The sequence below is a fragment of the Nycticebus coucang genome, chromosome 11, assembly GCF_027406575.1.
Source record: "Nycticebus coucang isolate mNycCou1 chromosome 11, mNycCou1.pri, whole genome shotgun sequence".
In the NCBI taxonomy this organism is placed as follows: Eukaryota; Metazoa; Chordata; class Mammalia; order Primates; family Lorisidae; genus Nycticebus; species Nycticebus coucang.
This window is the reverse complement of record NC_069790.1, coordinates 70,560,808-70,584,699: the sequence shown is the minus strand read 5'-3', so window position 1 is coordinate 70,584,699 and position 23,892 is coordinate 70,560,808. Positions and strand designations below refer to the sequence as shown.

The following is a 23,892-nucleotide window of genomic DNA, read 5'->3' as shown; positions in this document are numbered from 1 at the left end:
TTATTTTCCAGCTACTCCACTTCTCTAGATTTGTGGCCAGTTAAAAAATAATATCGAGGGAAATATATATATATATATTTTGAGTCTTTGGCCGGGGCTGGGTTTGAACCCACCACCTTCGGTACATGGGGCTAGTGCCCTACTCCTTTGAGCCACAGGCACCAACGAGGGAAATATTTTGATCAAAGTAATTACAAGTTAAAACTGGCATGAAGAATTTGTAAGTGAACTAAAAATTCTTTGCTAACTAAACAAACCAAGAATTCTTACTATCTCAAAATTTTCCTGAAAAACACATACTCTATTAGTTGCATGTCATTTTTAATGATGCTTGCTATTATACGTGATGTTTTTAAACATGAGCAAGGGTATTCTGTGTTCACATAATAGAAACTCAATCAAATAGATTATTTTTTCTCTCCCCAAATGACCATAATGTTCAGATATGAGACCATATTATGGTAATTTTTCCTTTGTTATCTCATACATTGCTTAAATTTCACCTTGACATTTTATGTGTTGAAGATACTCAACTATACTCATAACATTGACATATTGAAAATAAATAGTAGCCATTTGCTACCTGAGAATGCATGTACTCTTGAAAGTAGTTGTATAATGAGGACGTCTCTCTGGGGAGTCTAACAAGAATAGGAATCCAGGGCGGTGCCTGGGGTTCAGTGAGTAGGGTGCAGGCCCCATATACTGAGGGTGGCAGGTTCAAACCCCGCCCCGGCCTAACTGCCACAACAAAATAGCCAGGAGTTGTGGCGGGCATTTGTGGTCCCAGGTGCTCGGGAGGCTGAGGCAAGAGAATCAGCTAAGCCCAAGAACTGGAGGTTGCTGTGAGCTGTGATGCCACAGCTACTGAGGGCAACAAAGTGAGACTCTGTCTCAAAAAAAAAATGAAAAGAAAAAGAATAGGAATCCAGACCGATCACAATTTCTCTGGGTGAGCTCAAGAAGGTATATTTGAAATCAGTCTTCCAGATGTATATGTAGACACACATATTCAGACAACTTAATTTCCTTAGTGTTTTTGAATTTGAAATCAATTCCTTTGTTGCTTACAAGTATCTTACAAATTTTTTTTTTTTTTTTTGGCCGGGGCTGGGTTTGAACCCGCCACCTCTGGCATATGGGACTGGCGCCCTACCCGCTGAGCCACAGGCACCACCCACAAATTTTTTTTATATATTAGAGTTTTTGGTAGCTTTAGCAAAGTACCCAACAAGATTCCAAAAGTACCCCCACACCCCCAATGCAACTACTTTAGAAAAGTACCCAAGAGAAGATCCTGCTCTGCTCTATCATTTACAAGTTCATCCTAAAGGTTTACCTGAAGCCTCAGGTAGGTGCAGGAAGCTCACAAATGCTGGCAACAGCCTCTTTATAAGTCAGAGCAGCAGGCACTGCTCACACACTTGGTGACGCGGCTGCACAGACTGAATTGCATATTTGACAACAAGGAAACAAAAAGGGCTCAGCTGCAACTCGAATTTTACCTTAGAATTGAAAACAATGTAACCTAAACATTTGTATCCTCCTATTAATTTGAAATTTAAAGAAAGGATATTTAAGTCAAATACTGTTCTGATTTCTGGTGAGTGTCTTCCATATTAACAACTGTTTGGGGGCACACGTTTTGGAACCCAGCACCCTGGTGTTGCCAAGCATGTTGACAGCCTCTGTTTCGATGTCTCTTGGTCCACCGGATGGTAGCTTCTCTCTGAGACAAGGCACAAGGCCTTATTTGGTGATGAGAGCTCAGCCTTCAGCCCCGTGGCTGGCACAGAATATGCTTCTGAACTGAATTGAAATGTAGCAATCTCCGACACCTTTCACACATGTTGTGGTTTAGGAGTCCCTTTGTAATTCTGCCAGACACATTATTTTTCAAATATTCAGATTTCAAGAATGTTTCATTTATTGGGCCACAAACTCAGTTAAACTTGGGAAACAACATTTTAAATAATATGTATGAAATATAAAGGCCTATTTATACAAAACTCCCTTAGTTTTTATTAAACATTGTATTCTACTGACATAACCTTTTTTGGTTAGCAAATGCATTCTGCTTTTCCCCCACTTATCATTTAAATAATGTGATTCCCCAGGAGAAATGAACTATGGTTTAGTTTTGACTGAATAAACTATGGCTAAGATCTAGTGGTATAAATTTTTTATATAATCATAAAAATAATTTTTAAAAAAAGATTAAGAATCTTCCCCAATCCTCAACCTCTTTTGAATTTCTTCATTAAGTTTTGAGACTAAATGAACACTATTATTGTTTCTCCAAGATATATCACCAGCTCTGTCATAGCTACTTTCAGAGCAGAACACCATCATATTTCTATTAACAGAAAGCTCTGGACATAAAATAGATCATATCATGCCTCTTGAAACACCACTACAACATAATATGTGGTCAAAGCTATAACCTGAGCTCTGCCCAACAAGCTGTGTGTCACAGAGACATGATTCAGTTTCCATCTGATGGTGGTCATCTTAATCAAAGAGAAGAACTGAGTTTAACTGGCAGAACTGCAGAATGGAGGCTGGAGATGCCAGATGGCAGAGGTCAAGGTTCCTCAGCCATTACTCCCCCAGGAGTGGCAGGGACAGAAGCGGCAAGTGCATCAATCAAAGGGACTGGAGAGTGAAGACCAGGCCACCCACACAAACCTTTGCTTGCTTACTTGGTTCTTTTCAGAGGATACCATGAAGACAGGTGTTGGGGGGTTTGAAAAATTGTTTGGGGAGACCTACTGCTTGGTGAGTGCTTTTATTATCTAGGCACCTCCGAAGCATACATTCTACATTTCTTCTTTAACTGATGTTTGTTTATGGAGTGTCAGTAATGTTGACCTAGTTTTATATATGACTTTAAATCAAAGGCATGCTGCAAGAAATACTATAGATTTTTCACTTAATTAACGGAGGCCTTTATCCGGTTGACCAAACATGAGAAAATGAGAACATGCCAATAGGAACATTCCTTTGCCATTTTGTTTCCCGACAACAGCACTACGAGACAGATTTCTGAATATAAAATAATGAAAAAGATGTTCTTTTCTCCTATGGTCAGCAAAACTTTGATCTTTAAATCTATTAATGCATCCATTATTCTTAAACTAGAATGTCTAGTTTTATATAATAATGTATATTTATAAAATATTTTCAAAGGGCAACATCTTCCACATCAGTTGCTTCTTAAAACCCATCACATAGACATTAGGACATAATTCAGTCATATGTAATAATGTAAATTTCCAGAGGAACTTGTCGCTCAGTAGAATTTGCTTACTTGCAATGATTTTTTTTCATTATCGTTGGCCTTGCTTTGAATATTGAATATAATATCCAAATTTTAGAAGTTCCTTCATTTTATGCCTATCACATCTGAAAAGAAGTATTTAAGGCACTCTATCAAGTCAAATGTAAAAGAAACCAGATTTAAAACAAAACCCAACTCTGTCCACACAAATTATATAGCTATAGATTTACATAGTTATAGCATTTAGAAAGCTGACCTAAAAGGTCATAAAATATAACTACTATTAAAAAAGCAACACTCACTATTTCAAAGATTATTCCTGAGTGTGTAATATTTGTCAGCCACTGTACTAGGCTCTGAGAATATTCAATTAAACAGTGTGTCTCTTTCCTCATGAAGATTTTATTCAATGTTTAACTTAATAATTCAAGGGTTATTAAGTTCTTACTGTTTTCATTTTCAACTACCCAATGATAGGAAAAGTATATTTTAAAATGGACTAAAAACTAAAATAAAAATAGACTAGGAAGTAGGTGGAAAATAATAATTAAAAATGAATAAAAATGCCATCACCGTTACCTTAAAGAGCTTCCAAAATGCTGAAATAAGAAAACATCCATTTTATTTCCATAGATTAACATACATACGGATGCTTCCTACATATATTGGTCTAGGTTCTATTTCTCTCCGGACCTATGAAATTCTCATGTTCCCCAAATGCCTACTAACTACCACTTCTTGATTTTGATATGTATGACTAAAGCTCAGTATATGTTAACCAGAACTTCTTATTTTACCTTCAAACCATCCCTTTGCCTTGTCTGTCTTCTTTAGTAAAAGGTGAAAGATTCACACAATCTGTAGAGAAACCAGAGCATGCCTTGTCTGTCTTCTGTTAAAAGTACCGTGATTCTCCTAGACACCTTGGGTCAACATCTTTCATTTCCTCTAATTGTTTCTCCAACTTTCCTCACAATCCATCTGTTGTTGGATTTCTCACTATCTTTTACCACATATAAAATAGTCCTTTCCGTCACCTCACTGTTGTAATTATCTCTTAAATATTTTTATTAACCTACCTTAATCATCTTTGGCATTTCCATACACTCTGGTGCAATATTAATCTTCTTAATATATAGTTTCTTTAATTCCCCCTGTTATTAATTAGCTTTGTGGTCTTAAAAGGATCACATGAGCTCCCTGACAAATAAATGTGTGAAATTAAATGACATTTAAATCTCCTTTTCCTTCAAAACTCAATGATTCTTTGTCAGAAACACAAAAACAGTTTTGAACACCTTATTGATACATATATTAAATGCAGGTGAACCTCCACAGTAGATTACCTCCTCAAGCTGACCTAGTTTTCATTGACCACCCATGCATCACATCTACACGTCACTACAGTGGGCCTAGTTCCTTATGTCAACCACCTCCAAATGTTGGCCAGATTGTTACAGTCCCTTGGGTGGTCAACTTACAGAGATTCTATTATATAGAATCTCTACAGAAAGTCTATAATTGGACTCAAAAATACTTTAGCTAACCTCTGTAGGCATATCATCTATGATGGTGCTAAATGTTTCTTCTGCTTTGTCCTACTGAACCACTTACCCTGCCCCAAACATGCTCCAAACATTCTATCTCCATGTCTCTGCTTTTTCTGTCTGTGTGTCCCTTTTATTTGGAATATTCTTTCTCAAAATGCATCTTTTCATTTTTAAGAATGCATATCAAATACCACTGTTGTCATAGTACTTCTTTATTACATGTGATCTTTGAGGAGATAATTTCTTACATTATAGTTACTAGCTCCACAAATATTAAAAGGAGCAAACTAGTTGCTTTTCCCCTGTAGTGCCAAATTCAATGTTTTGCACATAGTAAGTACTGAATAAGCATCTTTTTGATAACATTACTGTAACAGTTGAAATAAAATAGTTTACTTTATTAGAGCTAGCTTACAATCCCAAAATGCATTCAGATTATGTTTTGTCCATTAATTTGCAAAAAACTCTATGCTATAGAGTTACTATGCTATAAATTACATATAATAAAACAAATTTCCAGGGAAGTTAAGTAATTTGTCAAGATTATATAACTAGGACATCACCACTCAGTCCTGAGACTAAAGGAAAAAGTGTTTTCCGAAGAGCCCTAGTCTTTTCTATGATACTATAGTCAAAATTAAAATTAAAAGTAATATATTTGTACAATGAAAAATATATTTAGCAGAACAACTAGAATCAAGTCTTTTGACATAATCATTTTTACTTCTACTGATTTTTCACACTTTTCTTTCCTTAGTAAGTAGTCAATGTCACTTGGTTAAAGCATGATCTATCAAAGAATTCCATGATACAAATGTCATACTTTAAAGATCTTAAAAAAAATAATACTTCATTTTACATGGAATCAGAAAAACTTTGAATATCCAAGACATTACTCAGAAATAAAAACAAAGCAGGAGGAATCATGCTACCAGACCTCAGACTATACTATAAATTGATAGTGATCAAAACAGCATGGTACTGGCACAAAAACAGAGAAGTAAATGTCTGGAACAGAATAGAGAACCAAGAGATGAACCCAGCTACTTACCATTATTTGATCTTTGACAAGCCAATTAAAAACATTCAGTGGAGAAAAGATTCCCTATTTAACAAATGGTGCTGGGTGAACTGGCTGGCAACCTGTAGAAGACTGAAACTGGACCCACACCTTTCACCATTAACTAAGATAGACTCTCACTGGATTAAAGATTTAACCTTAAGACACAAAACTATAAAAATACTAGAAGAAAGTGTAGAGAAAACTCTTGAAGGCATCGGGCTGGGAGACTATTTTATGAAGAGGAGGACCCTCTGGACAACTGAAGCAGTTTCAAAAATACACTACTGAGTACTGAGACCTGATCAAACTAAAAAGCTTCTGCACAGCCAAGAACACAGTAAGTAAAGCAAGCAGACAGCCCTCAGAATGGGAGAATATATTTGCAGGGTATGTCTCCAACAAAGGTTTAATAACCAGAATCCACAGAGAACTCAAACGTATTAGCAAGAAAAGAACAAGTGATCCCATCTCAGGCTGGGCAAGGGACTTGAAGAGAAACTTCTCTGAAGAAGACAGGCACACGGCCTACAGACATATGAAAAAATGCTCATCATATTTAATCATCAGAGAAATGCAAATCAAAACTACTTTGAGATATCATCTAACTCCAGTAAGATTAGCCCATATCACAAAATCCCAAAACCAGAGATGTTGGTGTGGATGTGGAGAAAAGGGAACACTTCTACACTGCTGGTGGGAATGCAAACTAATACATTCCTTTTGGAAAGAGGTTTGGAGAACACTTAAAGATCTAAAAATAAACCTGCCATTCGATCCTACAATTCCTCTACTAGGTATATACCCAGAAGACCAAAAATCACATTATAACAAAAATATTTGTACCTGAATGTTTATTGCAGCCCAATTCATAATTGCTAAATCATAGAAGAAGCCCAAGTGCCCACTGACCCACAAATGGATCAATAAATTGTGGTGTATATATACCGTGGAATATTATGCAGCCTTAAAGAAAGATGGAGACTTTATCTCTTTCATGTTTACATCGATGGAGCTGGAACATATTCTTCTTAGCAAAGTATCTCAAGAATGGAAGAAAAAAGTATCTAATGTACTCAGCCCTACTATGGAACTAATTTATAGGTTTCATATGAAAGCTATAACCTAATTATAGCCTAAGAATATGGAGAAAGGGGAAAAGGAAAGGAGGGGAGGGGGGAGGTTTGGTGGAGGGAGGGTAACTGGTGAGGCCACACCTATGGTGTATCTTACAAGGCTACATGTAAAACTTACTAAGTGTAGAATATAAATGTTTTAACACAATAACTAAGAAAAAACCAGAAAGGCTGTGTTAACCAGTATGATGAAAGTATTTCAAATTGTATATAAAACCAGCACATGATACCCCCATGATTGCATTAATATACACAGCTATGATTTAATTAAAAAAAAGAATTCCATGATAATGGTTATTCATAATTATAATTTTCTGAGCTCCAGAAAGATGACAAGGAAACTAGAAAGAAAGTGCTTAGTTTGAGTTAAAACTGTTTGGGTATTCTGAAAAGCAAATATTAACTTGGTCTTGGTCTCAATATCAAGAAGATGATAGTCTAGAAATTCTCAGATTTTGCAATTTTTAAAGATTGTTTAGGATTCATTGAGGGCATAAAAAATTAGGTTACACTTATTACATTTGTTAGGTAAAGACCCTTTTATAATTGTGTCCTACCCACAAGAGGTGTGTCATTGTTTTTGCAGTTTTTGGCTGGGGCTGGGTTTGAACCTGCCATCTCTGGAATATGGGGCTGGCACCCTACTCCTTTGAGCCACAGGCGCTGCCCAAGATGCATGTCATTTTTAAGAGAAATGATCATTTACCTTTGACCAGTAAGTATCGTAATTTAGAAATGTTGACAACAAAGTTATTGTCCTTAACACTATGTAGGTCAAACTACATGTCTGTGGGTCTATCTGTCTTGTAAGTAGCAATTTGGGATTTCTCAAATAAAGGATGGTATAATTCTCTCTCCCAGTGAAGAGAAAAGAAATGGCAGATTTGAAGCAGCCCCAAGAACAGAAAATAGTCCTTGGCTCCCAGTTCCCTCCTTTACATTTTAAAATAGAATTTTATTAATATATCCATTAGTTATGTTTGTAACCAGCTAATGACTGTATATACTTTTCTTTCTCTGGAAGCAAAGACTTCATAAAATTTATGTTCAAAAAAAATTTTTTAAAGAGATGGGGTCTCACTCTGTCACTCAGGCTGGAATGCCATGGTGAGATCATAGTTCACTGCAATCTCAACTCCTGGGATCAAATAATCTCCCACCTCAGCCTCTGAGTAGCCAGGACTACAGGTGTACACCACTATGCCTGGTTCATTTTTTTTTAATGTTTCATAGAGATAAGATCTCACAACGCTGCCCATGCTGGTCTCAAACTCCTGTCCTCAAATGTTCCTCTCACTTCAGCCTTCTGATCTCTAAGATTATGGGCATTAGCCTCTGTGCCTGGCTAGTAAAATTTGTTGTTTAGGGAAAAGGGTGGGGAGATGACTGCGGTCGGGAGAAATTCTAGAAGTAGTAAACTCCAAGAATCCACAGCTGATGACTGTGGGGTTATATAGCCTGCTACTGTGAATATATACACCAGATGTCACGAATGGAACTAGGGAAAACAACCAACAACATTTTGAAAAGCAATTTATCTCTAAATTAGGAATTGCCCACATTAAATACATAACAAGCATTTCTTGTCAAAGCAAAAGCTGTATTATAATAATGGAATGCATATTTAAAATTAGATACATTAGGAAAGATTATTTACTATTCCTAAAACCTCTAATGTTACATTTACATTTTAACAGTATAATATACCTTGCATATTTTAATGACATAAACCATCAATAACTACAATTTTAACTACAATTTTTTTCTAAAGTGTATTTTTATATAAAATCATGGTCTTCCAACTCAGTACAATATTTAGACACTTGAATGGCTGAACCAGAATATCTCTCTCCGCCTCTTCCACACACACAGATTTAGCAATGCTATAAGTAATCACACATATGAATTTAATGTTCATAATTAACTATAATTAGCTAGGCAAATTCTAATGAAAGTGCGTTTGCTAGCAGCAAAGAAAATCAACATCTCATTATAGACCAAGCTAGGATTGTATGACATATAAACCTACTTTTCCATAGATCAGTGCTTCAATACTGAAAACACAAATTTTGTCTTCCTTTTAATATTTATAATCTATAACAACTCCCACAAAAGTAGAACTTCGTAGGAAGTGGTGATTTTACGTACAGCCTCATTTCCATTCCCCACATTCTTCTTTGCTTTTCCGTACCAGACCCCCACACCAGGGCCCTTCAGTGTTAAAAGGAAGAGGATTCATTTCTGTTGATGATCTCAACCACAAGTACTGTGACAGGGGAGAGTGCATCAGAAGAGCCGTGGGCACCCAAATATGCTTTTGTTTAATATCCTGTCAGTACTTAAATTCTAAAATTGTTGGATGCATTACTTTGCTTCCTAAAGAGTGCCTCCTTGTCCTGAGAGCACTGCCATTTAACAGCTTCCGGGATTCACACCTAGGTATCATCCTGGACCCTTATTCCCTCATTTTCCAAATGGAAAAGGGCTTGGTGTCCCAGGGTCTTAACCCTGGAATCGCCCTGTTAACTAACTCCAACTCCAGCTCCTTGCTATTCCCAACTGCTTTCCGGGTGTTACTTTTTCTCCTCGCCAATTCTTCCTTTGCCTTGTTATCAGAGTTCATTTTCTCATAAAACACAAGATCAGAACCCCTCATCCTCCAAATGCTTTTAAGTCTCTCTCTCAGGGCGAAATCCCAGCCTCTATGCTGGAGAATCAAACGTGCTCCGAGCGGCCTGTGCTTTTTCTCCCACCTTACGTCTCCATCGCTCCTTACTGTGCACCAGGCACTGAGCACTCAGGTCACTGTGCAACAGGCTTAAGGAAGCCTCTTCTCCTCTACCTCGATCGACCTCTCCCTACCTGAGTAGCACCACAATCCCTTTCTAATGTACCCGAAGTCCATCTGAAAGGTTTCTCTCTCTCAGTGCCTTGTCTGACGCTTACCACTCTAGATCCTCACGATCATTATTTTCTGCTCCGTGATGCAGCGGCACCTTGTCAAGGCCTCCAGAAGAGGACTCTGCAAGTGTGTGCTGGCTGGGCTCCTTCCCCTTCCAACTACAAACTGCCCGAGAGCCAGGATCACATTAACTTTTCCTTAAGCCATTATTTACTCCTTTCACTCAGCACATCAACTTGTTAAATAAATTTTCTCCCTTTCAATTGAACCCAAGCCAGACTGTTTTTTTTTTCTTATTTTCAGATAAAGAAATCAAAGCTTTGACATACTGCGTGACTTAGTCAGGATCTCATGGCCATCTATCCAGCTGCAAGCTAGTCCATCTTGACACCCAGCCTCTTACGCTACCACCATCACGACATCACTAATATTGGCAGGCCCATCCGTGTCAGGGACTGTTTTAAGTCTTTTTACCTGTGTTTAATTCTCACAACAATTCTGTGGGAATCTCTACTTCACAAATGCTCACACTAACCCCTTCAGACATTCAATTAATTGCTCAAAATCTTACAACTAACGTAACATGGAGCCAAAATTAAGCACAAGAGTTTGGCACCAGAGCCCAAATCCTTAACGTTCTGCTATGAAATTTGTATTTTAAAAGAGCACAGCAGAAACAGGCAATTTAAAGAAAGTTTCCCTAATGGCGGAATTCAGGTACTTGTGCCCACTGGGTGGGAGGGAGAAGGAACGCCCCTGGAGCCTTTCAAATCACCCCACAGATATTATAACTTTTGGCTTTATATTAAGTACTTGCCTCGAAAGAACTTGTATATCTTTGTCTGAATGAGTTCAGTCTTTCATACAGGCCCTCTGAACAAGATTTGGCCACCTTTAATTTATGTTCCTCTATAAAAGTCAACATGAGTCTCTGGCTGCAAATTTGTCATGCTTTCCTAATGAGCTAAATTGTGTTTTCTGTCAGTGTTCCATTTAAATTGATGTGACCTCATTCATTACCACATATATAATTATAGGTGTAACAAATGCGGAAAGGTTTCAAAAACCATCCACTAAAAAAGTCAAAGAGGAGAGTGGGTTGAAAACTTTGCAAAGATATGTAAGAAACGAAACTACTGTATTAATTCTTTCCTAATACTCTATTTTTTAGTAACTTCAGACTTTTACACTTTCTTATGTTGTCTGGTTTGAGTATCCAGCTCCATAACCTTTACTGGTGTTACCATGCTATCTAGGTAGGAGCAGCATTTTAAAGACATATACACATATAAGGTGGCTCAGGAAGAAGTGAAAAATTAAAAGCAGGGACTCTGGAACCAAATGGCATGCGTGGTCTAAGCCGTGGACCTACCACTTGTTTTGTGTCCTAAGTAACCCCTCTGTACCTCATTCATCCCCATCTGTAATTTGGAACTAGTAACAGTATCTAATTTATAGTATTCTTTTAAATATTGAACAAGTTTTAGTGAGGATGTATCATTTATGTTCTAAAACATAAGAATATTACTATTTAGCAAATAATCAAAATATAATTGATAATTGCTATCATTGAATCGCTGTTTCAGCAATCTAAAGCCCTTTCATAATATTTAAATTAGGTCACAATGAAAGTCCCACGAAAGTTTTCAGGTTTTTTTTTCTTTTTTACAATTTGATTTGTCACATGCAAAATACTTATTCTTAAGCAGCATGAAAACACTTGTCCATAACATGAGAATGCTACTGGTCTCAAAAACCTCTCCTGTCTTTGCTCTGCCTGAGGAATTGCTTAGAGGGTCACGCCAAACTGGACCCAAGAGATTGCGATAATGACATCTCAGTGGTGTTGACATCCCGCTTTGTCCCACAAGCGGCTAAAGACAGGCGGGGCACCATCTGTCCTGTTAGGCGGTCACCAGTCAACTGTAAGTGGTGGAGATTACTTTTCTGACATGCTCTAGTTTGCTTCTGAGGCAACCTTGTAAAGTCTGAAACAATCAGAGCTATCTCAGAAGAAGATCGTAGTAAGATCATATCAAGGTTGTGAGTGCAGAATAATAATATATATTTTAGGGACAAATTTTAAAGTACAGTAACCCAGGAAATATGCATGCATCACTCTTAATTATACCACAATTTTTTATAGTTGCCACTGTATATTTTTACCCAGTATCATAATTTATTATTTATTCCAAGATTCAGTCATGCCTACTGAATTCTTCAAATTTGGAATGTTTTGCCTCATTCTCCAACTGTCAAGCTTTTTGTAACCTGAAGTTTCCTAGCTTCAGCAGAAGTTCCTTGATACTGAGTTTCCTTTCTACTGAAAGATTTATTTTAATCCCTGCAAAGTGTAATCTAAGGTGTGATTTTAATTAATATACCCTTCCTTATCTAATCTCATTTTAATGTTCTTATGCCTTTGGGCGGTAATGGTCACTAATGTTTCAAACAGTATTTTAACTCTATTTCCTTTTTTAAGTACACTTTTCAATTAACAATTAAATGTGAGAGATAATTTATGATGTGTGAGATTAGATGTAGTATATTTGGAAGCAACGTGACTGAAAACAGGAATAATCCTTCCAGTAGAACCCATGTCATGAATTCCCATTCAAGGTGAAATTACTTCTTTCAACCTAAATCACACCTTTAGAGTTTTGTAATGACAAGTTTCAAATTTATCTTCTTCATTTAAATTTAATTATATTTTATGAGTTGAGCTTCTTCCATTTACATGAATTTTATTTTCATGATGAAATATATATTTGTTTCAAGTTCAATAGAATTAAAATGGATATAATTTTGCAAAAGTTGCCATTGGGACGCTGAGGTAATTTAGGAAGTTTTATGTTGTAAGCTATAAAAGGCAAAGTAAACAGTAGTATGGGAGAGGAACCAAAAATGGTGCCCAAGTTCCTAGCATGGAGATTTGGGTGTAAGTTTAGAAGAGAAAGGAGCTTGGGTAAAGAAGTGGGTGGTGTTCAGAGTGAGACAAATTGAATTAAAGGGTGCCTCTGGCACGTGGATGCTCACATAGGTGTCCAGTATACAACTGGATATAGTAACATTGGATTCAGGACAGAGTTGGACTGGAAACATATCTGAGAAGGATCATACCATAAAGATCATGATAGAAGCCTCAGCAGGGATAAGACTGCACAGAATGGTGACCCTAGAGACACTGATATTTAAGAAGGCAGAAAAAGAGGACTTTGAAAAAAGCACAAGGATGTTTTCATAGACATAGAAAATGGTATATACATATTGTCATTAAAGCTAAAGAAAAACAATATTTTCAAGAAAAAGAATGATGCACGGTGCCTAATGTTACAAAGAGATGAAATTAGTTAAGAGGCAAAAAGTATCCCAATGTGGCAGTGAAGAGGCTGCTGAGCCTTTAGTAATGGTGAAGAACCCTGACTGCAGAGGCCTAAGAACTAATGACTTCTCCTGGGCTTACAAATGTCAACTATAGCAATGTCTCCAAAGAGCTTCTTCCTGACGGTTAGGAATTGGGCCTAGGAAGGGATTTCTTTAAACAATCAGAGACATCTGAGCACATAAGCCCATTAATGAAAATGGGCTTTGGAGCAGGATTTGTTGGAGGTACAGGAGAGAGACAGTAAGCGATGAAATAAGCTTCCTTCAGAGACAAAAGGTGTGGGATCCTGGAGCACAGGAATCAAACACCTTAAAAAAGGAGCTTGGGATTCCAAACACGTAGCACACTTGGTGAAAGCTTCTTTCACGTTAATTCAATTATTCATAGAATTTAGCTACTCATTTTCTTGGCTTATATTATAGAATCTCCTTTTATTTATTTTTAACATTTTTAGTTTTTGAGCTGAAGTCGTAGTGTAAAACACCAACGCGGAGTAAAAATAACAGGAGGAAACCACAAGAGGTTAGGTGGTATTTAAAATCCGTTTGGACACATAGCCAAACCTAATTCAGGGGGACACTAAGCCAGAAAGCTTTTATACAGCTTCTCTACGAAGTTTACAAATTCCAGTTCTCCTCTTTGTTGTGGCTGCATCAGGTGTCAACTTGATGCAATTGGCCCCAACCGCCTTCCTCCCAATTCCTGTTTGACGTTAGCCTCTTACTACCCCAACTCTCACTCATTCTGCTGGCCTTCTTCCCAGAATATGCTAGGAATTCCTCACACCTTGGGACTCTGCTCTGGCTCTTCCCTCTATGTGGAATAATCTTCCCACAGATATTCACTTGGTTACGTCTCTCACCTAATTCAAGTCTTTGCTCAAACCTCACAGCCTCAATAGACCAACCATGACTAACATTTTAAAGGGCAGCCTGCCCTTTCCACGTCCCTGTTAAGGACCATTATTTTACCTTGCATTTTCTTTTCCAGAGTACTTACCACTAAGATACCTAATAACTTACTTATTATGCTTATTTTTTTAATATGTCTCCTTTCAACAAGCACAGAAAGTCCACTATGATAGGAGTATTTGTTTTGTTCCATGATGTATCTGAGTCCTTATCAGAGTATCTGGCACATCAAGCTAAGTAAGTGTTAATGTGTATGAATGAATGAACCCAATGACGCTGTTGTTAAATGACTCATTATGTTAAAAAATCATAATGGTTGCTTACCTTAGAAATACATGTTGCACGATTTATAAAAATCATTTAAAGATCCATTCCCTTCAGTGTACTTGCCAAGGAGTTGGCAAAAGTAAAAGTGATTCAAACATTCCCTCTTATCTCCACTTATAAACAATAACTTCATACAAAAGTAAATCCTACTGCAGTGAGAAATACCTCATTATATTCTTTAAGGAAGTCCCTTGCTTGGTAAATATTCAATAGAAATGATTCTCATAAAATTTGAATTTTTATGGGATGTTATTTTGATTTCTGGGATGTACAATGGTATTTCTGATAGATAATGTTCTCCTTTTCTTGTTCATGTTTTGGGGGGGTTTTGAATAGGCTCTCACTCTGTTGCCCAGGCTACAGTATGGCATCGCTATAGCTCACAAAACCTCAAACTCCTGAGATCCTCCTGCCTCAGCTTTCCAAGTAGCTGGGATTACAGGTGCCCACCACAACCCCCAGCTAATTGTTCTATTCTTAGTAGAGCTAGGTCTTAAACTTGCTTAGGCTGGTCTCAAACTCCTTAGCTCAAGTCATCTTACTGTGTTGACCTCCTAGGGTGCTAAGATTATAGACGTGAGCCATCTCACCCAGCCCAATATAGAATGTTGTTTAATCCAAAAACTTCATGCCTGAGTGTTATTTCTGTTGCCTAGGGAAGGAAAACACACACACACACACACACACACACACTCAAGTTTTTCAATTCATTTACCCAAAGAAGTCAATAATGTGAACCCAATTATTCCTCTAAATGAACCCCAAATACAGGTCTATCTGTAGTTTCTTAGCTATTATTATATCATTTGAATATATTGGAAAACAACAGTGGATTTTGAAATGTGCTGTATGCTGAAATCATTTATTATCACTAACATAGCAGCACCGGCTTCCAAGAAAACAGAATTGATACTTCCTCTGAGTGCACTGTGAATTTCATGCAATGCTTACAAGAAATAAGGAGTAAGTTTTGGCATCACTGGAGGGCTTTTACATGTGTCATTGATTAGGGAACTGAATACTACAATTGGTACATTCTCCCAGAGCTTATCTTTTTTAGTATGGAAAAATCAAATCTCTCCTACATGTGATGTTTGTCTTAGTAATCATGGGAACAATTAAATCCATTTACAATTGGCTTCATAGCAGCAATAGCAATGAGTTGAAATAAGGTTAGAGAATTAGATTCATATTGTTCCTTATGGAAATAACCAATTAGTAGGCTGAAAACCTTTAATCAGTCAGTATATTAAAGTGAAGACAACATGAGGGAAAAAACGTCAAGCCACCTATAATGTTTTGCAACAGAGAAAGCTTGCTGAGTATCATAAAAGGCGGAGGAGGCTTATTCAGATGTGAATTTATATTCCCAATTCAATTTCCCAATAAATGATACAAATATCATTTACTGAGAATAATTATAAAACAAACTACACATATAATTCTGTTGATTTAATCTCATAATAAATATTTGTGATTTGTTATGTTTAAATATGACATAAATATTCCTGTAACGGAAATGTTGTAACATACAGAAGCATTGAGGCACACAGAAGTGGCTGTGTTCTTTTAAACTTCACCCATGGCAGTGCCAAATGTACTGTGATGAGCGCTCAGAGAACTACAATCACAGCTGACTTTAGTCATCGTAACTGATAATACAGTTTCCTATACTCAGTTTCCAAAATGCTATTGGTTTAATAGTGTGCAGATAAAATGACCGAAATGATGCCTTCCCCAAATTTCAAATAATTTCAATTAATAAAACAAAATATGTTAACCATGTCGATCAGAACAGTCCTCATTTGCTGGGAAATACTTTTTTGGCCTGAAATGCAATACACTTCCTGGGATTTTTATTTTCTTGGAGACTGGAGTGTAGCAAGAATTTTGAATCACTGTACATTTTGGAATCGTTAATGCATTTTTTTCTGGTATTTTACACAGTCAACTATGCCTCATATAATTTACATATTTACTAAAATACAATTACATAGCAAAAAGGCACTAAATGCACAGTGAGTATCCTTTGAACTTTCGATGATTTTGTTCAGCATTAACATCCTGAAACATTTCATCTCCACAGGCGTGTTACCAGCCAGATTAGTACTGGCTTCTCCCCTCGAGGAGTCCAGATTACCTCATGTCTCACTTAAAACAATTTATTTTTCTTATATGCATGGCTGGGTTCAAGAGTTCTTTTCTTGTTTTAATTGGATATATTCTTTCTTTTTCTTTGCTTGCTCATTTTTCTTTTTCTTTTTTCTATGTTCTATAATACAGTAAAGACATCCAATAAAACTCTTGGAGAGTATTCTGGAAAACTTTTTACATAAAAGCTTAATTTGGACAGTTGCCACATAAAAAAAGATATACACATATGAATTTTTTTTTAAAAGTCCTGAAGAAGAGGCTCTTATCAGTAAGAGAAATTCACCTAAACTCACTTATATAACCAGAAAGAATAAAAGTAAATACACCTTAGAGATAAGGATGAGGATTCCAGGACGGACACCAGAGGGAAGAAACAAGGGTTCTCTCTCTCATCAAATAAATTGGTTTGAATCCCTTCCTTCATGTTGTACTGTTATAATTCTTTGTTTTCCTCTCAAGCATTTGCCAATATGCCACAAGCAGCCCTATTATGTGTTTCTTTTTGTATTTACCAAGGAATACAAAATTCACAAATGAACAAATATTAATTCTAACCAAACATCAGCCTCTTTCCAAAATTAAGGGCAAGGGGCCTTAAAAAGTTGATGCTGGCTAAGCCCATCACATCACAGGTGGAATTTAGATTCTGTTCCAAATCTCCCAGAACAGAAGCATTTCCTTCTCAGACCCCTTCTTCCAAATCACGAAGAACAGAACTAGGCTCAGGAAGGGCTGTGTTTGGACGCTGCCTGATCTGGGATAGTTTCAAACTGAATCTGGGGTAGCTCATTTGATTATCAAATAAATGTAATTGTATAGTCCAATGGCATAACCTCCTCAAAGAAAAATTTGTTTTTGCCCTTGTCACATGAACTTTCTGAACCAGCCTCTCACTTGCTCAATTCAGTCTTTGCATACTCAGACATAAGGTCACCACCCTCTCTTTGGAATGACATTTTGTGTTTTTGTCCTATGACTCACCCTGGCTTCTTGCTGTTCCTCCCACCCTGGATGCAAATACAGGCTCGCAATTTGCCCCAGGCTTGCTTCTGAAGCAGCTTTACAGTGATTCACTGCTCTGCAGTCCTTTATAGTATCAAGGCACATCTTTAAATCATGAGGAAAAGATTCAAGATGTCAACAAAATGCAGTCACACCATTAATTACACTACAATCTGCAAGAATCATCACTCAACTTGCATTTTCACTCAGTAGTCGTTATTTGCCGTAAGAAATCTCTCTGGAGTCAGAACTAAGTGTGGGGCACTATGATAAATCCAAGGGGTGGACCTGACCTCTATGGTTTAAGTCAGTGGCTGACTACTTCGTAAGCAGAAATATCATTGTAGCAAAAACATGTATGTAAATTAGTACCTAACCTTCTTTCGAATTTTATTAGTCTTGAATTTTAATTCTAATAAAGTTGTCCTTATTTTATAGTCATCAAAAGTTACAAACATAAGAAATTCACCCCCAATTCTACATATAGGTATTTATAAGTAAAATGTCATATATTCGATTAACTTGTTTCTTTTAAGAGTATGAAATATGTTAGATTATAACTGTCCATTTGAATTTCTCCATTTCACAGATAAGAAAATTGAGATTAGTCCAAAACCATAAGGCTGTCAATCAAGATAAATGTTCTTGACTCCACAATAGAGGACTTTTACTTTTATGTGATTATTTTCTATCTAAGTATTGTAAATATTTGAGGATCTGTTATCTAACTTTTCAGACATGAAATACTCTGTATGAATATCTAACTGAAAAAAAAAAATCTATTATTTCCCAAAAAGGTGAATAAATGAATGAAACCTGTGTTTTCCAGACTTCTGTATAGATAATTCTATAGTAAAAATAAGTAGCAAATACTTTCTATCAATCTAAAAAAAGGCCAGGCAGAGTGAAACTTCAGCCTTGGAGGGAAAGTGTTGATGCCAGAATATGAGCAGTCTGCTCTCATACAAATAGTGGCACTGTTTTCCCTCTAAGCGAGTGCAAGGCACATAAAGTCTAACCACATGTTCAGCAGAAATAGTAGAATGACTATGTTTCTTTGTAGAAGAATTTCTTTATGTGTTTATGACTGCTCTGATGTACACCATAAATTTCTCCTTAAAGGTCACAGGATCGGATCGTGATGACAAATCAAAAACCAGGTTGTAATAATATGTTGACTATAGAGAAAAACTGTGTGAAGAAGCAGAGAATAATAAACATTAAGACCAGCAAATGTATCAAAAAAAAAAAAATAGAGATTAGATACCCTTAAAAAAACCTTCTAAGGAAATCTTTGGTTGCCACAAAGTACAAGCAAAACCTTTTACTATTGAGTTGAAGTCATCCTTATGAAACCATTTCACCAGAAATCTTTCATAAGATTACAGTTTTGTGATGACATTTCTCTTTAGAATGAGCCAGGGAAGACAATTCTTATGGCTAAATTTGATAATGCATTTAATACTTTAGCAATTCAGGATTTGCCTCTGTATCTGAAGCAAAAGATTACCCACTGTCTGAATATAAATATAACATCATTTTATGTTTCAGAAATTTGGAATATAGCTCTTCTTCCTTTTATTCCATGTTTGATTCCTAGGCAAATTTTAGCTTCTTAAAAATATTCAGCATAATGTTTTATGCTGAATTCTTCTTATTAAAAATATTGGAGAATTCATAGAAAATACAATTGTTTAAAGTAAAAAAAAAATTAATAGCAATAGTTGATATGAGTTTTACCTATATGACTCATTTCAAGGTGATTGCCATACATATATAAACTTGTTATGTTTAAAATCTATAGTCAATACTATATCCCAGCATAAGACCTAGAAACTCTGTCCCACCCTAACAATACTGCATTCCGATATTTGCACCCTCTATTGCCCCAGGCCAGCAAGTCTGCTTGTGCAGTCCTTTAATCTTAATGACTGTCTCTGTCATTGCTTAGTGTGCCATTAGTTTATACAAATCTGCTGTGCTAGGCATTTATTACAACAAACCTGCTGGTGACATATTGATTTTTTAGTTTTTGTCATTCCCCCTTGAGACCTTAGAGCAGCTGTGTTTACTACAAGATTCCACTGAATCTAGAGCATGGTCACATTTATCCATTCAAACTAATTCAAATAAAAGGATGGTCGATCACTAGTAAATGTATCTACTGTTAAAGATTTTATCTAATAGTAAAGACCAACCATCAAATTAATTATATTGTTGCATATATCAAGTCTTTTTTACTTTATTTCTAACATCTGATAATGTGCCCATAACATAGTATGTGTGCAATAAATTTATAGAATATATACATTGTGTATTCACGTGTCTGTGTACTTATACAAAAAACCTCATCTAAGTATTCCACAATTGTAAATTAAATTTCTTAAAAATAACTTGCATGTTGGCTCGGCGACAGTAGCACAGTGGTTATAGTGATGGTCACATGCACAGGGAGGCTGGTCGGTTCAAACCGGCCCAGGCAGGCTAAACAACCATGACAAATGCAACAAAAAAGTAGCCGGACGTTGGGGCAGGCACTTGTCATCCCAGCTACTTGGGAGGCTAAGGAAGGAGAATCGCTTAAGTCCAAGAGTTGGAGGTTGCTGTGAGCTATGATGCCATAGCACTCTACTGAGGGCTGTCTCAAAATAACAAACAAATAAACAAAAGGAAAAACTTGCATTCTTAAGCTCTCCCAGGACAAATGACATTGGAAGTTGCTTAGGAGCAAAAATTCAGATACCTTGGAGTTAATTAAATGTAATATCATAAAATCAACCAACCTTGAGCTAAGTCACCAGTGTTGATTCTATTCCTTAAGAATTAAGGATATGACTAAATTTATATATGTATTTAAAATCTCACTACCTCAGTATTTTCTTATAACAAAACCAGTAAGAAAGGAATTAGGGTATCAACAGGTGGTGAATGTTGATCAATCCCAATTCTTCTCGCATTTCAACAAGACCTTGACTGCCTTTTTGTTTTTTGAGACAAGAGTTTTACTCAGTCACTCTAGGGGTGAGTGTCATTGCATTCTAACTCACAGCAACCTCAAACTCTTGGGGCTACTCTGAGTAGCTGGGACTGCAGGCATCTGCCACAACTCCCAGCTATTTTTTAAGAGATGAGGTCTTGCTCTTGCTGGTCTCCAACTTCTGAGCTCAAGCAATCCGCCTGCCTCAGGCTTCCAGAGTGCTAGGATTATAGGTGTCAGCCACCACATCTCGCAACCACTAAGATCTTGAAATGTGCACATGTTCATGTAAAAATCATTGATAGATTATATTAATGAGATATGGTGTATATTCTCAGAATATGAATTTCTGGCATATTATATATATATGTATGAGTTAAATTTAAATAGTCCATGAAAATTTTCTATGTCAATGTACCAATGTTATTTTACAGAGAAGATCCAAAAGTTAAGGAATGATACGTGGGTAAATTTAAATTTTTTCAAATGAAATATTTTATATGTTTGCAAAGTTTTAAATAGATGGTTATTAAATATCTAAACAGATAAAGCTTGGCAATTTTTACACAGTATCAAAAACTATTATTTCAATTTGGCATAACAGAAGTTAATAATGAAATAATCACTAAACAGAAAACAGTGACTCACTGAAACTTTTAACTTTTGAATGCCTCTGCTATCTTGAGTAAACATATTAAATTTAGAATAAAACAGAAGGATTAAATAAATAATTAAAATTCTTAAACCAAGATTATACAAATTAATCAAGTCCCTAAATCCTAACATTGTCATATGTCTAACAAATTATAAGCAGTATGAAACCATACAGTAGCCTTGAGGCAAGAGTTAAAGACTATTACCGTCAATCCATCAAGCCAGTTATTGAGATGCTGCTTAAAGGCATTACATTTCTCAGAGTTAATTATAACATAGATCTATTAAATAAATTGAAAGAGCTTCTTAACCTAGGTAAAAAGCATAACTGAGATTGGATCCATACTAGCAATTATATGTAAAGGGGAAAAAAATCTTAAAAGACTTCAAATTTATTCAATGCTCTAAAGCCTTGTTCTAGTGTTTAACATAGTCTAGAAGCTTTTTAAATATTTTTATATTATCTTAGACATCTCTATAATTATGACTTTGATTTTAGTTTATCCATAGTAAGGTGTCTATAAACAGAATATAGCTGAAGGGATGGAAGTATAGAGAAATGCAACTTGTCTGAAAAAGTCTCTTATTACAACTTTTAAAGACAAACTGGCTTTTACATTATAACATAAGCAAAATGTTTAAGAAAGAAGTCTGGCATTTCTTCTTCTTACACGAAGTCAGACACGATTCTTAAAATGTCCTCCAAGAAACTTAAAAAGAATTTTGTGGTTGATATGAAATTGTAGACATGGGCACTAAGTTTTTGATAGTAATGTAGCAAAGAGACAAGAAGGAAGGACATATCCACAGGACATATATTTATATTGTAAATAACAAAGGACATGGAAAAAATGTCTACTATTAAGTGTCTGAATTTTTGTCTATATCAAGACTTTTCTTTCTTATGTCAAAAACATGAAGATCTTTCAATTGTTTTTGATGATGAATGGACCTGACAGACATTTAAAATATCATAACCACAATGACTAAAGAAACTTATTAAATCTAGTTAAGGAGATACAGTAGGCTATATTTTGTTCTAAAATTTAATGTTAAAATGTATTTTGATTTGATATATTTGAAGTGTTTTCTGAATTTTATATTACAAAGTTAAATTTCCTTTTTTATTATTTGACCTCAGATTACCCAGATGGAGCAAGAGTAGTTATTATTACATTCATTTAAATATGATAGAAGTAAAGATTGTGAAATTTACTGGAATAAAATGTTGTACAATTAAAACTAGAATCCAGGTCTCTCTCTATACAATCGTATATTCAGTCTTTCTCTTATAGACAATCAAGTAGTCACATAATTGTGTTACAAATAAATCTAAATAATTACAATACTTACAAATAATTTAAGAACAATATCGAAGATGTCATTATTTTCTTTCTTGTATTATCACATACTCCTGGGATAGACTACTTAATTCACCTGTAATATAGATTCTAAATTATAATTATGTTTAATCTTTAAAATGTATCATCTTCAAAGAGGTATGGTTTAAATTTATTATGAATTACTAAAAGCATGTATTATTTTAGATAATCTACATACAAATCAAAGTAATTGCACACTTTTCCAAAAAGAGTCTAATGTTTTAACAGTAGTGAGGTGGTTATTATAAGCATAAATATGATGATACATGTAGAAATTTTGACATGCCATATTATAAAAAAAGATTCATTTATAGTACCCTCCCAATTAATGTCTAATAGTATAAATATGTTTTCATCCATGATAACTTTTTTTTTTTTGAGACAGAGTCTCACTTTGCTGCCCTCGGTAGAGTGCGATGGTATCACAGCTTACAGCAACCTCCAGCTCTTGGGCTTAGGTGATTCTCTTGCCTCAGTCTCCCAAGTAGCTGGGACCACAGGCACCCGCCACAACGCCTGGCTATTTTTTGTTGCAGTTTGGCCAGGGCTGGGTTTGAATCCGCCACCCTTGGTATATGGGGCCGGCGCCCTGCTCACTGAGCCACAGGCACTGCCCCCATGATAACTTTCAATAACAGAACCGCAAATAACTAATTCAGTCAAGTCAACTAGTTAGAGCTGGGGATGGGAAATCAATTATTTCAATTATACTTTAACACCTTTAAGCAAAGTTAGCAGTCAAATTATTCCGTTTTTATATGTGCGCTTACTTAATATATAGTCTATTATTCTCACAATTAGAAAAACATTAAAATGTGCAGAAGTGAATAAAATGAGATATGCAGTAAGAGAAACCATTTGTTTTCAGAAGTCTAACATACTGAAGAAACTGACATTGTAGCTAAAAACATCTGTTGCCTTTGATAATCTGGGCACTCAGCTATAATCTATCACATTTTCAATACAAAAAACATAAATCTTTCGCATCTGTTGTTTCACTTTTGCATAAGATATCACCAAGATCAACCAAAGGCAAGAAATAAAGAAGGCTTATTTTTTATTTTGATCTCTTCAGTGGCTGATACAAGCAAATGTTTCCTGAAGGAAAATGAGGGTCTTCCCGGGCTCAAAGATTCTGTAACATTTTTCTCTTTAGTTGAAGCACCCTTTTC

The 23,892-nt window shown here is 35.9% G+C and overlaps 1 protein-coding gene across 2 annotated transcripts in view; it reads right to left on the bottom strand.

Moving 5' to 3' along the window:
• The window catches only part of SEMA3C (semaphorin 3C), a 169,478-nt gene that overhangs the window by 117,946 nt on the left and 27,640 nt on the right, over nucleotides 1-23,892 (bottom strand). Inside the window, exon 1 of one of the 2 annotated variants that reach the window (XM_053609706.1) lies at nucleotides 9,973-10,065. The exons of the other annotated variant lie outside the window; for it this stretch is intronic. The gene's annotated coding sequence lies outside the window, so the exon portion shown is untranslated. Of the gene's footprint in view, nucleotides 1-9,972; nucleotides 10,066-23,892 lie in introns of those variants that run through there. 2 annotated transcript variants of the gene reach the window in all.